Raw genomic sequence first — 13420 nt, forward strand, 5'->3', positions numbered from 1 at the left:
ATCCACCGCTGGATTACATTATCTTCATATATTCTCCTTGCTTACAAAATTTAAAGACGATCAAAGATCAATAGCCATATCATCAATCAATTCTTTAAATTCAAGTTTTTGTAGTTTAAAATAATACATAAAAGATGAGTTTATGGATCGAATGGTAAATTACATCCGATTGGAATGAAAATTGGCGTGCATGTTAAGAACATGTGATTCAACAGTTGGATATTTAAAATATGAATTTAATAACAAGTTATTGGGGTGTGTAACATTGTTTAGAGTTATACTACTTGTAACTTTTTTTTTGAGAAACTATACTAGTTGTATCTTGAACCTAACTTGACATTATAAATTTAATACTAATTTGCTTGTTTATGTCTTATTATTTTCTATTATACTTTGGTGGAAGGAGTATTATTTTTGTAATATCAATTAATCTAGTTATATTTTAGTATGGGAGAGGCTTTGCTGCATAATGGGTTATATGGTAGCAAAAAGAAAGCAACAAGTGTCCAAAGGTCATGTGCAATGCACATGATCAGGTGGACCCTTAGACCCTTAGACCCTCAAGAGAGATAAGGTTGTAAAAAACTGAAATTTTGGAAGAGGAAACACTACAACGGTAGATAAACCAAAAGACACTTAATATCCACTAAAAAGATAATAAATTATTCAATTTTAACAGTTACTTAAAATTAGAAAGAAGAAAATGAGCTTCTCAAAAAAAAAAAAAAAAGAAGAAAATGAAAATTTGAAATTAATTTGGGTAGCTAAATAGTCAAATATTTGTATCTAATGAATAATAATGTTTGTCCATGATTTGTATTTAATTATTTTATATATAAAAAAATAAGAATAAATAATAAAGAGAAAATTGATTTAAAAAGAAAAAGAAAAAGAGTATAATGTGGCTGATGAGATGGCTCAACGGGAGCATAACAATATTAAATACTACGACTCACTTTTTAGATATATATAGATATAGACTAGTGTTTAACCTGCGCAATGCGCGGGGTTGTTTTATGTATTAATGAACTTTTCTTTATTAACATAGTATATTTAAGCATGTAGCGTCCAATATCCCCTAAAAATTTTAAAAATTAGTTTCTTCAAATCACTTCTTGTGTGTACTCCCTTACTATGAGAGACTAAAAAAAAAAAAAAACTGACTTTAAGCAATTAAAACTTACATGACAATTTCAAATAGCAAATCTACTATTCCTAGGAACCATAATGCATCACACCGAACTAAAACTTGCAAGACAATTTCAACTTTACAACCAAAATGTTTAAAAGAAAATAATGGCTAACCAACTAATGATATTCTCTTTATCCTGCTTATTCTTGTAAGATTCAATTGTGTAGAGCAGTCTTGACTCTTGATGCCACAGCCAGCTGATGATGTAGGGGGTAATTTGAGAATGCTGTTGTTGGTCTTGACCGAGAGAAAACTCATGGATTTACAACTAAGTTTAGGTTGAATTCTTTGTATGCCAAAATTTACTGTAAAGGACAACTATGTGTCGACTCTGTTTGCCTTGTATGCAAGGAGTAGTTCGAAACACCAACGGAGAATAAAGGTGTGTAACTTAGCGCTATGCCAATTGCGGCGAGACATGAACCCATTGACAAATTTATTGAAGCCAAATCACTTCTTGTGTGTACTTCCCTGCTATGAGAAACTAAAAAAAAAAAAAGAATTTGACTTTAAACAATAAAACTTACATAACAATTTCAAATAGCAAGTCAGAAAAATATTAGTCAAATAATAATGCAAAATTAATAGTACATGGGAATTTCAAATTCTAAAGCCAAAACAATACATAACCCTTAAAAGGGACATTGAATCCAACCTTTTTTTATCGTAAAAGAAAAAAGAAAAAGTTGTAGTGCATCCCGAATCCACAATTCCAAAAAGCTGCCATGATACACATAAAATCTAAAAAAAACAACAACCCTCAACCCACAATATATAATCAATACAAAATTCCACCTATCACATATAAAATGCATTATCAATAGTAGATGGGAAGTTCTAATTCTAAAACTAAACCAATTCATAACCTTTCACTAAAATTCATGGCAATATGTACAAAGAAAATGACATACAATAACTTAATAATACATTTAGTTTACTCTTCAAAAAAAAAAAAAAACTTAGCAATACAATGAAATGCATTAAAATTCATAGGTAATCTAGTACATCCATTTGTTTATCTTGCTTGTAAGAGTATGTTATTTATAAAATACATTGAGATGCATTAGACTTCAAATTTTTTTTCTTCTTTGATGCAATCTGCTTAGTACCCTTTTGATGTTTTTGAAGCATTTGGAGCGGCATACTTTTATCACTAGTTTTTTCATCTTTTGTAGTTATAGTAGCAGTTAATTGAGGTCTTTCAACAGATGTTTGTCCTATTTGTATTTTTTGACTGGCGATGGACTTGCCCTTCCTTGATTTCCTTACAATTTCCTCTATTGTGTCCTGCAATAATTTGCACTTTTCTTAAATGTTGTTTGAAATAATGGAAGAATATATGCATGTTGGTTAAAATTTAGAGTGCTTTAATTGTACTATACTGACTTTGATGGTGTCATACAAAATTTAAAATCATATAGCAAGCAAGGTGGAGTGTGTATGCTTCAATTTCAATGAACAGTATATAAAGCATATTGGAAATACCATGTAAAGAGTAGTTATGAATCCTATGGTACTTAGGTGTGATAAATATACTAGAAATAGATTTCAACTTTATTATTACCTGATGTCTTTCAACTCTATGTGAGATTTCCGTTTCCAAAATCTTCAAAACGGTGTGATTTTCTCTTCCATATTTCAAATTATATTCATCAAGATGCAGTTGGAAGAAATATTCATTGCCAATTATCCTTTGAATCTCCCTTGGTAGGACATTGTCATCCAATTTCAAATTCTGTATAAACAAAGAGTCATACAATTAGCAAAATATATATACATGCATGCATCATGTCCTTGCAATTAGTTTTTTTTTTTACTCAAAATTGAAATTCCTCTTCATAAATCATAGTAATGTTATTTGAGTAGTCCCTTTGGCATAATATCATGCTCCGTTAAACTAAGGCTTAACCTTTTATTGAGCTCGACCACACTATTGACTACTCTAAAAACATTAGGAGTACACTGGTCGGAACAAACCTTAAAATGCCTCAATTCAAATGAATTAGCCCTTGATGAAAACCACCTCAATCACCCAAAATTAACTAAAGAGAAAAATAACATTAAGCATCAACGACCTACATTAGTGAATTTTGGGCCCTTTGAATAGGATCCCAAATTACATCAAACATGTAAATAAAGTAAATTCATAATGAGATTGCATCATATATGGAATATAATATAGTCAAAGCGGAAAGCCCTCTAATAACATCAATCATGATCAACAAAGTCCAACAAAATCAATCAGCATTTAACAGTTACAATTTGGTATTGTTGAAACCATTTTCTATTCCTCTTCCCCAGATAAAGTATTTTGTTGTAGCATCTTCTTCTGTTTCCTAACTTTAGGTTTGAACTTACATTTCAGGTTGCTACTAACACTTTAGAACGTGTTGCACCACTTACACATGCTGTTGGAAATGGACCCCTTAGCCCATTTGGATGAAGGGGAAAAGGAGGGAAAGTGGAGTGGAATCCACTTCCCATGTTCTCCAAATACTTGAATCATGAGTGGATTTAATCTCAGCACCTCCTACATTCAACCTATACATGGTTTGGATGCCCCTTCCACTCAAATTCACACTATTGTCACCCACTCTACTAATTGAGTCTGTAAAAAGCCTAACTACAATAGGGACAATCTCAATGGCATTTATGAACTCTAATGATCCTTTTACTAGTAAAAACTCTACCACAAGCACATCTATATTGATGGGTAAAATGTACTCTTTAATAAAATATATTGAGACCAATTTTAGACCATTTGCCACAACATCAAAAGTAGACTCATTTACATTGTAATTCCCAAAGGAGAATGGATAGAAATGGAGCCTAACGAAATAATTCCCTTGAATTCCTTCAAATGTGTAATTCAAACTATCTGTGAAAAACAGAGCAGTTTTGTAGTGAGGTCCAAAGTTTGAACTGCCACTTAACACAGTAGTGGATGCAGCCATTCTGAGTACAGATTTAGTTCTGCCAATTTTAAAGCAACTATACCTTTTGTAGGCACAGTCACGCTTGCACATATATAGCATCTTTATGTAGGATGCATAAAACTAACGAATTTCAACATTTTAACCAACAATGTCTTGTAACTGACTAACCAATTTTGCTTATGAATCATGGTTCAGGAAATGGACAGTAACTGCACGGCTGAAATAAAGCTTCTAAAACTATTTGTGAAAACCAAGCAGTTTTGTAGAGAGGTTTAAAGTTTGAACTACCGCTTAACACAGTAGTGGATGTAGCAATAGCTTCTCCAGCTTTAACAAAAGTAGAGATTATCACTGACCTCATTAATAATAGACACCCAAAATCACATTGAGTTGCGAGAAATACTTCATTGTTAGCCTACTCAAAAAGCATACACCCAAATCCTATTTTCCCTAGGATGTTGATAAATTATTTGATTAGTTGAAAATATACGTGTGTAAGGGAATTATATATAACATAAGCAAATTGAAGATGACATGGGAAATTGTGCATATTTAAGATCACTTGTAAGTTGTAAAATCTGCCATAAAGCAATTAATTCATTGTATTGGCGTCCTATATACCCCTTAAGAGATTAAGATGAAATATGAGAGAGTTCCAGTTACCCTTAACAGAACAGAAAAAACATGAGAAAAGCTTTATACTATTCGTCAGATATAGCACCTGAAGCAGTCCAGATGAACAGAGATAGGGAAAAAAAATCTCCACAAAATAGGACAAAAGACACTAATGTACACAGGGTGTATACAGCAGATACCAACAAATTAAACATGAAAAGTACAACACTTTATTGATTTTTATAAAATATAGCATCAAATTTAAACATATAATTAAGGTAGAAGGAACCCAAAAAATGATGTCATTAAAGCAAAAATATCCTAAATCTTGCAAGATATTAAAATATTTGGTTGGGTATATAGACTGTAGTGAGAAAAGAAAAAAGAAAAAAGAAAAAAGAAAAAATAGAAATAGAAAAGAGAAAATTCTTTGAAAGGTCAACTTTAGTCAAACATATCAATACTTCTTCTCATGAAATCTATTTTCACGCTCATTTCTTTTTTATTTTATACTTCATTTTTTAATCCAAAAAAAAATCCTTTATGACTTTTAACTTTTTCATAATGATGTCCAGCATCTAGTTTATTTTTGGCCTATCTATAGAAGAATTTTAATTACTCCTATATTTCATGGATACAGCATAAATATGGTACGATACAACACAAACATAATATAACATGGCATAGATATGACATGGCCATAGCAAGTATATGTTTGGGAGTAATAAACTGAATTCTTACCCAAAAAGAGGGGCTTAATTATATATTAATTAGGACACATTGCACACACCCATGCACTTATTATTTTTTTTCATAAAATTCTTACTGCTGTGAAAAGGGGGGGTTTAAATGTAAAAGATGGGATCTTGTGGCTAGAAGAACTTCAAGATTCCAAATCTCTATAAATGTCAAAAGTGGATTATGAGTTATGTTCTTATGGGTTGTTTTGTTATTTATAACTTCAAAAATCAGTTATTAGCACAATTTTTTTAAATTAAAAAAAAATTAACTATGTATCAACAATTTAGGCAAATTGCACAAAAAAGTTTTGCATAAAGGTGTAATATATGCCTTTTGATTTCTCAAGAATAATGCTATAAGAAATTGCAAATGCATTCATATATCAGTAATCCACTTTCTCATATGCCTTGACACCAAATGGTCTTAATTAACTTCATTCCACATCACTAACCCAATGCAAGTTCACCAAAGACCACAAAATATGTATATGAAAATCAATAGTTTTAATACTTAACATAGATCATAACAATAACTTTGAATTCAGAACTGTTTTTTGTCAATAAAACTTGAGCAATTTTTTAGAAACCTACTAATAGGAACTCATGCACAATAAACGTAAATATTGTGGTAAACTTATATAATCTCTCAAATTAAACCCTCCAAAATATAATTAAACCACTCCAAATAACCATTGAACACCAACCATTTGATTTAGTCCTGCAACTTAAAGATCTGATTCCAGCTACTCTTTGCCCTCAAGATCCAATCTTTCAAAACCCAAATCACTTTTTAGACCAGTTCATCCAATCACTTGAATCTTCATTGCTTATAACCACTAAAACCTTGTCATAGTTCTTTTCTTTTAATGTGAGCTAAAAAAAACCACAGAAGAAAAATTTTAGAGAATGGGAAATTTCAAACAATAAAAGTAGTCCCTTTCTCATAATAATAATAAAAAATAAATAATACACTATCAATACTTACTTTAGACTGATCAAGCTTGCAGATTGGGTAGAGATGTTCTTTACTAGACCACTTCTTTGCCAAGTTACCGCCATCTATCAAATATAGATAGGTCAAAAAATAGTTAGCTGACTAACCACCAAGGATTGTTGAACCACTAAGCTGTCCTTAGCAATGGAATTGAACATGTGGTTACCCACTATGCTTTAACAGATAAACAAAGCCATTCATCAACAAAAAAAAAAAAATTGAATTTTTATTATTATTGCATCAATACAAAATAAAACCAAGTCTAACCCAATTGCATACCAAAATCTAACCACCAAACCTTTAAAACAATCCAACCAAAATATCTGGTAAAAAAAATACCCATAAAACAATTAAAACACATGGTTAAAATACCGTTTTAACAAAAGGGTCTACTGTTTGGTTTTAAACCATTTCAATATTAATAAAACACAAACAAAACAGCATGAACAAACAAAAATTAATCAAAGGGCAGGGGTAAAACAAAAAAAAGAAAAAAGGAAAACCAAGGAATCCATATTCCTTAAGGCGTAGAGAGAACAGATAGAAATGCCACCAGACTACCATCACAGTCAAGCAATTGAAACCATTAGAGGAAAAAAAAAAGGTTGCAAAGTAGTTGAATTGGAAAAGAGTATCCTATACTTACCTTCCTATTATAATTGCTGAGATGGGATGGGCACTGTTGCAGTTAGAACGAATATTGAAACGATGGAGTGAAACTTATTTTCTTGGTTACGTTGGTTTGTATTTAGTTTCGACGAACTTTGTGTCTTTCTCTATATCACCGTATCAAGCCTTCCGAACGTATTTTAAGATTTAACCGGTTAGTTTTCTTTTTATATTGAGAGGCTATTAAACTGTATTCTTTTTTCTTTTTCTTTTTTTGAAACATATTAAACGGTGTTCTATTGTTGTTGAAAATTGAAATAGTATAATATTTCGCTTTTTAACTGTGAACGTAGCAAATTTTTAGATCGTTATTTTTTCCTTTTTGGAAATTTTTTGTGTAGTCCCGAAATATTATAAATGTGTATTTTTCTCTCTTATATGAATGGTGGGTTCCACTATAATTAGTAGGATTCACCATTCATAAGAGAGGACAGAGAGTACGCATTTATGGTACTCCGGAAGTACTTAATAATTTTCCTTACCCATATGTCACAACATCCTTAATTGTAGTCAAAATTAAGGGAAAAATGAAAAAAAAATACAAATCTAACAAAAAAACTGCCAAATAAAAAACAAATGTAACTTAAATATAGAAATTAACAAAACATAAATCAATTCAAATTTCAGGGGCAAACAAAAAAAGTACAAATCTAACAAAAATCTTCCAAACAAAAACAAAATCTATTTAATACAATAATCGACAAAACAGAACTCAAGAAATTGAAAAAAATAAAAATAAATGGAAAATTAGGGTAATAGGTAGCCAAATCTTTAAGCTTGATTGAGTAATTCTTTTTGCAGAAGATGGAATATAATTATGTCAAAACACTACCACGTTTAGATTTTTTTTTTTTTTTTAAAGCGTTCCCACATTGCCACAATTCTACACTCCCACGTTAGATTACAAAGAAACACTCCCTCCCGAAAAACACACTCCAATTCCCATGTTTAGACTTAAGAAAAGAAAAGAGAGAGAAAAAAAAAAAAAAACCCAATCCCTAATTTAACTCGAATACCCCAAACTAAAGCATTCTTACCCAGATTCCTTCATCAAAATAAAATTTAATCCAAACACCTAAATCAATATCAATCCAACCAAAATAACCAAATCTAAATTACAATTAATCCATAAATTTTAACAATGAAAAAAAAAATGATAGGTTATGTGCAGTGTATATGTAAATCTAAATCTAAACCAATTTAACCAAGAAATTCAAACCTAAACTATATTTCATTCCCAGATTTGAAAACGAAAAGGAAAAAACAAAAACTATAACTTTACTGATTATGGATGCACAACCTGTCTCTCTGCTGGTGGCAAATTTTTCTTTCTCTATGTGCTTGCGGTTCCAGTGGTCTAAGTTTGGCGAGGAAACGGACGCTGGCCTATCAGAAAATTCTTAGGTAGTCCTGGAGTATAGTGAAATGGTGCTCCCTCCTCTCACATTCATGGTAGACCCCACCATGAATTTAATGAGCGAACCTCACCATGAATGTGAGAGAAGGGAGTACCATTCTCCGTGCTCCAGGAGTACCTAAAAATTACTCCTGGCCTATCTCTGCAGTCTGTATCGCAAGTTTTTATTTCTTTCTCTCTCTTTATCTTTGTATCGCAAGTTTATTTGGGAGTATTGCTTGTATTTTAACCGGTTATTTTTTATTTTTATATGGAGAATCCATCAAACGGTGTTTTAACGTGAAACAATATAATTTATCTCTTTTTAATAGTGAACGTGGCAGAATTTTAGATGGTTAGTTTTGGCAACACCTCCTTAATTTCAGGAAAAGACTTCTGCTATTATATTTAATATATGATATGATATGATATGATATATATATATATATATATATATATATATATATATATATATATATATATATATATATAAAGAGAGAGAAAGAGAGAGAGTAGATTTAAATACAGTATTTAGATGTTGTTTCTTAGGTTCATCTCTTAAGATTCTGTCATATGACTTTTTTTTTCATAGATGTGTGTATTTTTTAAGTTAAGTAATCATATGACAAAATTTTAAAAGGAGAATTTAAGGAATAACACCTAAGGAACAACACCTAAGGTATTGTACATAAGTTTTGCCCATATATATATATATATATTGATTAATTGATTATTATACATGTACACTATTTATATTATGATAAATGGTAGTATAAAAAATTATAAATATAATTCAAGACATGAAAAATCTATTTATGTGCTATAGCCTGTTCGGTAGCCTCAAATGAGAAAACAAATCCCAAATTTTGAATGTACTAAAACTTAAGTGGGAAAGCAATTAATTTGAGTCAAGAAAGCTCATTTGAAAAATAAAATCAAAATCTGTCAAAGATCTGTTGATGGAAAGTGAGTCATAGTCGGTCTATGGCAATTGAAAGGGCATGAATGCAGAGAAATTACCTTCTTTTTTTTTGAGGGCGATTTTCTTGTAGCATGGAATTTATTTGAGGTAGCCAAGATGATTATGCAACATTTCAAAAAGTTAGGCCAGGAGGGCCATGCCCCCTTGGTGTAAATCTGTCCCGATCTGGGGCACTGACATTAAAAAGTTTCTATAATTTTGTTGAGTGCATCTATACGGCAATTATTCTTGGTTCATAATGGGTGCCATCTTGCTTCCATTGGAGAGAAATTTATTGGATCCAGCTATATTGAGAGCAACAAAAGCATATAAATAAATACTTTTTAAACTAATCTATGTGTGATTGCACCCATGGTTATTAGTATCCTGATTTGGATCTTAAGGTCCTAAGATCTTACATCCCTAAAACGTGTTGGATCTCACTATGATTGTATTGAAGTGTGATTTGTGTGGGATCCAAATCAAAATTTTATGATTTTATAGGATCTTGATCCCATATCGATACTAAGGGTGGGTTTGGATAGAGAGGTTGGCGTCTGCGTTTGGGATTTTCACGTTTCAGACTTTTTTTTTTCCTGCGCACAGATTTCAACCAGGAGACATGGCGCACTGTTCACCACTGTGCGTGAATAGTAACCGCACAGTGGTGCACTGTTCATACACTTTTCAGCTTTTTTAAATTAAAAATGAGACCCGCGGCACTATTCACACATTTAAAAATTATTTTGCTACAGTGTTTTTAGTTTTTAGTTTTCAGCTGTATCCAAACAAACCCTAAAGATCCTATGCTATAAAGGAAAATCTAATTTTTGTTGCTTATTTTGGGCCTCCAAATGGAGCCCAAATTAAGGCCCCAAATTGATTAATAAAATGTAATAAATAGATTAGCTTTGCGGTCCCAACCCAAATTTATATATATATATATATATATATATATATATATATATATATATATATATATATATATATAAAGCAAAAAAAAAAAAAAAAACCCTAACTCACTTTGGTCTTGATGACTAAGTTTATTTGTGGTGTTGTTTGAAACATTATTATTTGTTTTGTGTTGTTTATGTGAGACATTAGGTATTGTTATTTGCTTTGAATTTTTTTATGTGAGACATTATATGTACTGTGGGTGTTAAACTTTGGCTTTTTGACAAAGTTAAGAGCACAACTAATTTGTAAAATGGGTTGACAATAATCAACAATGGGAGATTTGAATATGAACAACAAAGAGTTACATAAAAACTACGTAAAAAGGCTTCATTCATCTCAAGGAAAAGTGTTGAAGAGCTTATTACAAGAACCAAGTGTTCTAATGAGTTCTCTCTCTCTCTCTCTCTCTCTCTCTCTCTCTCTCTCTCTCTCTCTCTCTCTTTTCTGGATATTTTCCTTGTTCCCTCCTTTTCCCCCTCCTTACCCCTTATATCCACTCTTCCTTCTTCCCCCGTCTATGCTATCCCTGCCCAACTTGATCACTTTAAGTCTCATTAGGCTCTTCTTTTCCTATTTTTCATAATGCAGGGAGACTTTTGGGGTTCTTTGCACTGTTTAGGCTAGTCATTTGATAATAAATGCGACTATGCTAGGCAAGTGGACTTCATTAATGCGGAGGTGATTGTGGAATCATCAGGAATCTTCAGAAAGCTTCCTCGAATAACTTCGCGTGCCCTAGAACCTTTCCTCAGTACCTTAAGTGGTGGCTCACATTGGTAGGCTCGGAAGACGTCTTACCCTTGGATGAGGCCATGAGAAAAGCCATGTCCTTGGGCACACGGTGGCGTCTCGCTCTATCCATATTCTGAGGTTTGACTTTGACCCTTTCGCTGGGGGCTTGAACCCAAAGGCTTGCATTGGGCTTATCTCCAACCATGGCCCAAGTGGCTTAAGACTGTTTGGGCCCTAAACAAAGCCATCCCCCTACATGTATATTTGTGGTGTTAGAACTTAGAACTTAGTATTTGTGAGTTGTAACTTTTGATCTTTGAACTTTGTTTATGTATTTGTAATTTGGTACTTTGCCTTTTATTAGTAATTTGTGTCAAAATTTACTTTTTTCAATGTTGCTTTATTATATATTATAAATTAGAATTATAGGTATTTTTTAGTATATATTTTTAAATCGGAAAATAAGATCTTACGATTCCCATGCTAATCCTATGATTTGATAAATCCTTGAATCCTATCATTGATTTGGTGTAGGATCTCGATCCTGATAACTTTAAAAACTCAACCTTAACAATTGTATGGCTATTTATTTTTCCACGTACTGAATTCAATGAGATGTGACACGATGTAGCTAATAGAATTTTTTTTTAATAAACCGTGAGTGGCTAATAGATGAAACTACAAAGGGCTCATTTGTTATTGTTGTTTAAACAACAGTTTTTAGTGTTTAAACAACATTACACGTATTTTCACACACTTTTTCACTTACACGTATTTTCAAAAAATACAAACAACGTTACTAGAACAATATTACTAAACAGGCCCTAAACTTGCACTTTCTCAATAATACTTTATTGACTTGCTTAAATTTGTTTTTTTTTTCTTTGTGGAGGTAGACTCATTAGGGAATTTTTATGCCTGAAGCAGCTATGATAGCAACTCCTTCCAGCGATTTGGAAATGCTAAATGCCCCGAATTCAATGAAACCATTAAAATCCAGGAGTCTTGATGGCCTACATCAAGGGTTTTTCAACATTTCTAGATGATTTTGGGAGAATCCATAAAAGTGGAGGTAAAAAATATCTTTGCTAATATATGCATCCCCCAGTATCTTAATAAAGGGCAAAATTTAAGTATAGTACTTAGATGATGTTCCTTAGGTTCACTCATAAAATTTAACCATGTGGCTACTTAACTAAAAATACACTTCCATCCCATGAGAAAAAAAGCCACATAGCTAACTTTCAAGAGAAGAACCTAAAGAACAATGCCTAAGGTACTGTACCTAAGTTTTATCCCTTAATAAAACCTTAATCTGCCTAATCCCAAAAGTAAATAGCCCAAAAACCGTTAACCAATACCACCCCATAAGCCTTTGTAACACGATATATAAAATTGTGTCCAAGATTTTGGTTTTAAGATTAAGGGAAAAGTTAATGGATGTTCAAAAGGTATTAGCTTAGGAAATATTTTTAGAAACTTTTTTTGAGAAAAGAAAAAAAACCCCTTTTATCCTCCCTTGTTTCCCCTCTCCAAACAGCTTTCATTGAGAGCAAAAGAGGAACGGATAATGTTGTGAAAGCACAGGAACTATTCTACTCCCTTAACCCAAAAAAAGAAAAGAAAAAAAGAAAGACAGGCGAGGGGTTTGTGATATTTAAAATTGATTTGGAGAAAGCACACCATCGCTTGGAATGGAGTTTTGTGAGAACAGTGTTCACCAATGTAAGCTTTTGTCCCAAGACCATTGAGCTAATTCTGAGTTGTATAACAACGACTTCCACAGTTCCACTTCCCTTCTATTTAATGGTGGAAGATTGGATTCTTTTTTTCCATTAAGGAGCAATCTCTGCCTGTATTTTCATTTTGTGCATGGAGTTCCTTGGAGGTCTGATAAAGGAAAAATGAAAGGGAAAAGAATGGCAATATGGGGTAAAGTCAAAGCATCAAAAGATGGGTCATGTTTCTCACAATTGTTCTTTGCCGATGATCTGCTTCAATTTGCTAAAACAAATGACAAAAATAGCACAACCAAGGTTTTGAAGAGTTCAGTAGCCAAGCAGGGCAATGACATCATTGAAAATTTTTGGCCATTTGAGGAAAAGCATCTTCTCCAGTTGTCAGTGAAATGTGACATGTAATTAGTGGCTTATTAGATAAAAATCACAAAAATAATTTGTTTTTCCTCTAAATAATATGGAGGAAAGCATAGTTTTAAAAACCAGACT

General features: G+C 32.0%; 1 long non-coding RNA gene across 2 annotated transcripts; it reads right to left on the bottom strand.

Annotated features, from left to right (window-relative positions):
- Positions 1-1172: 1172 nt before the first annotated feature.
- On the bottom strand, positions 1173-7287 carry LOC142621011 (uncharacterized). 2 transcript variants are annotated; one of them, XR_012841678.1, is made up of 5 exons: positions 7124-7287; positions 6469-6542; positions 6188-6356; positions 2757-2927; positions 1173-2479 (listed from the first exon to the last, which is right to left on the bottom strand). It is a non-coding gene; the product is annotated as an uncharacterized LOC142621011 (long non-coding RNA). The 2 variants fall into 2 exon arrangements; XR_012841677.1 differs by having other exon boundaries at positions 1173-2927.
- Positions 7288-13420: the final 6133 nt, after the last annotated feature.

The sequence above is a fragment of the Castanea sativa genome, chromosome 12, assembly GCF_040712315.1.
Source record: "Castanea sativa cultivar Marrone di Chiusa Pesio chromosome 12, ASM4071231v1".
Taxonomy (NCBI): domain Eukaryota; kingdom Viridiplantae; phylum Streptophyta; class Magnoliopsida; order Fagales; family Fagaceae; genus Castanea; species Castanea sativa.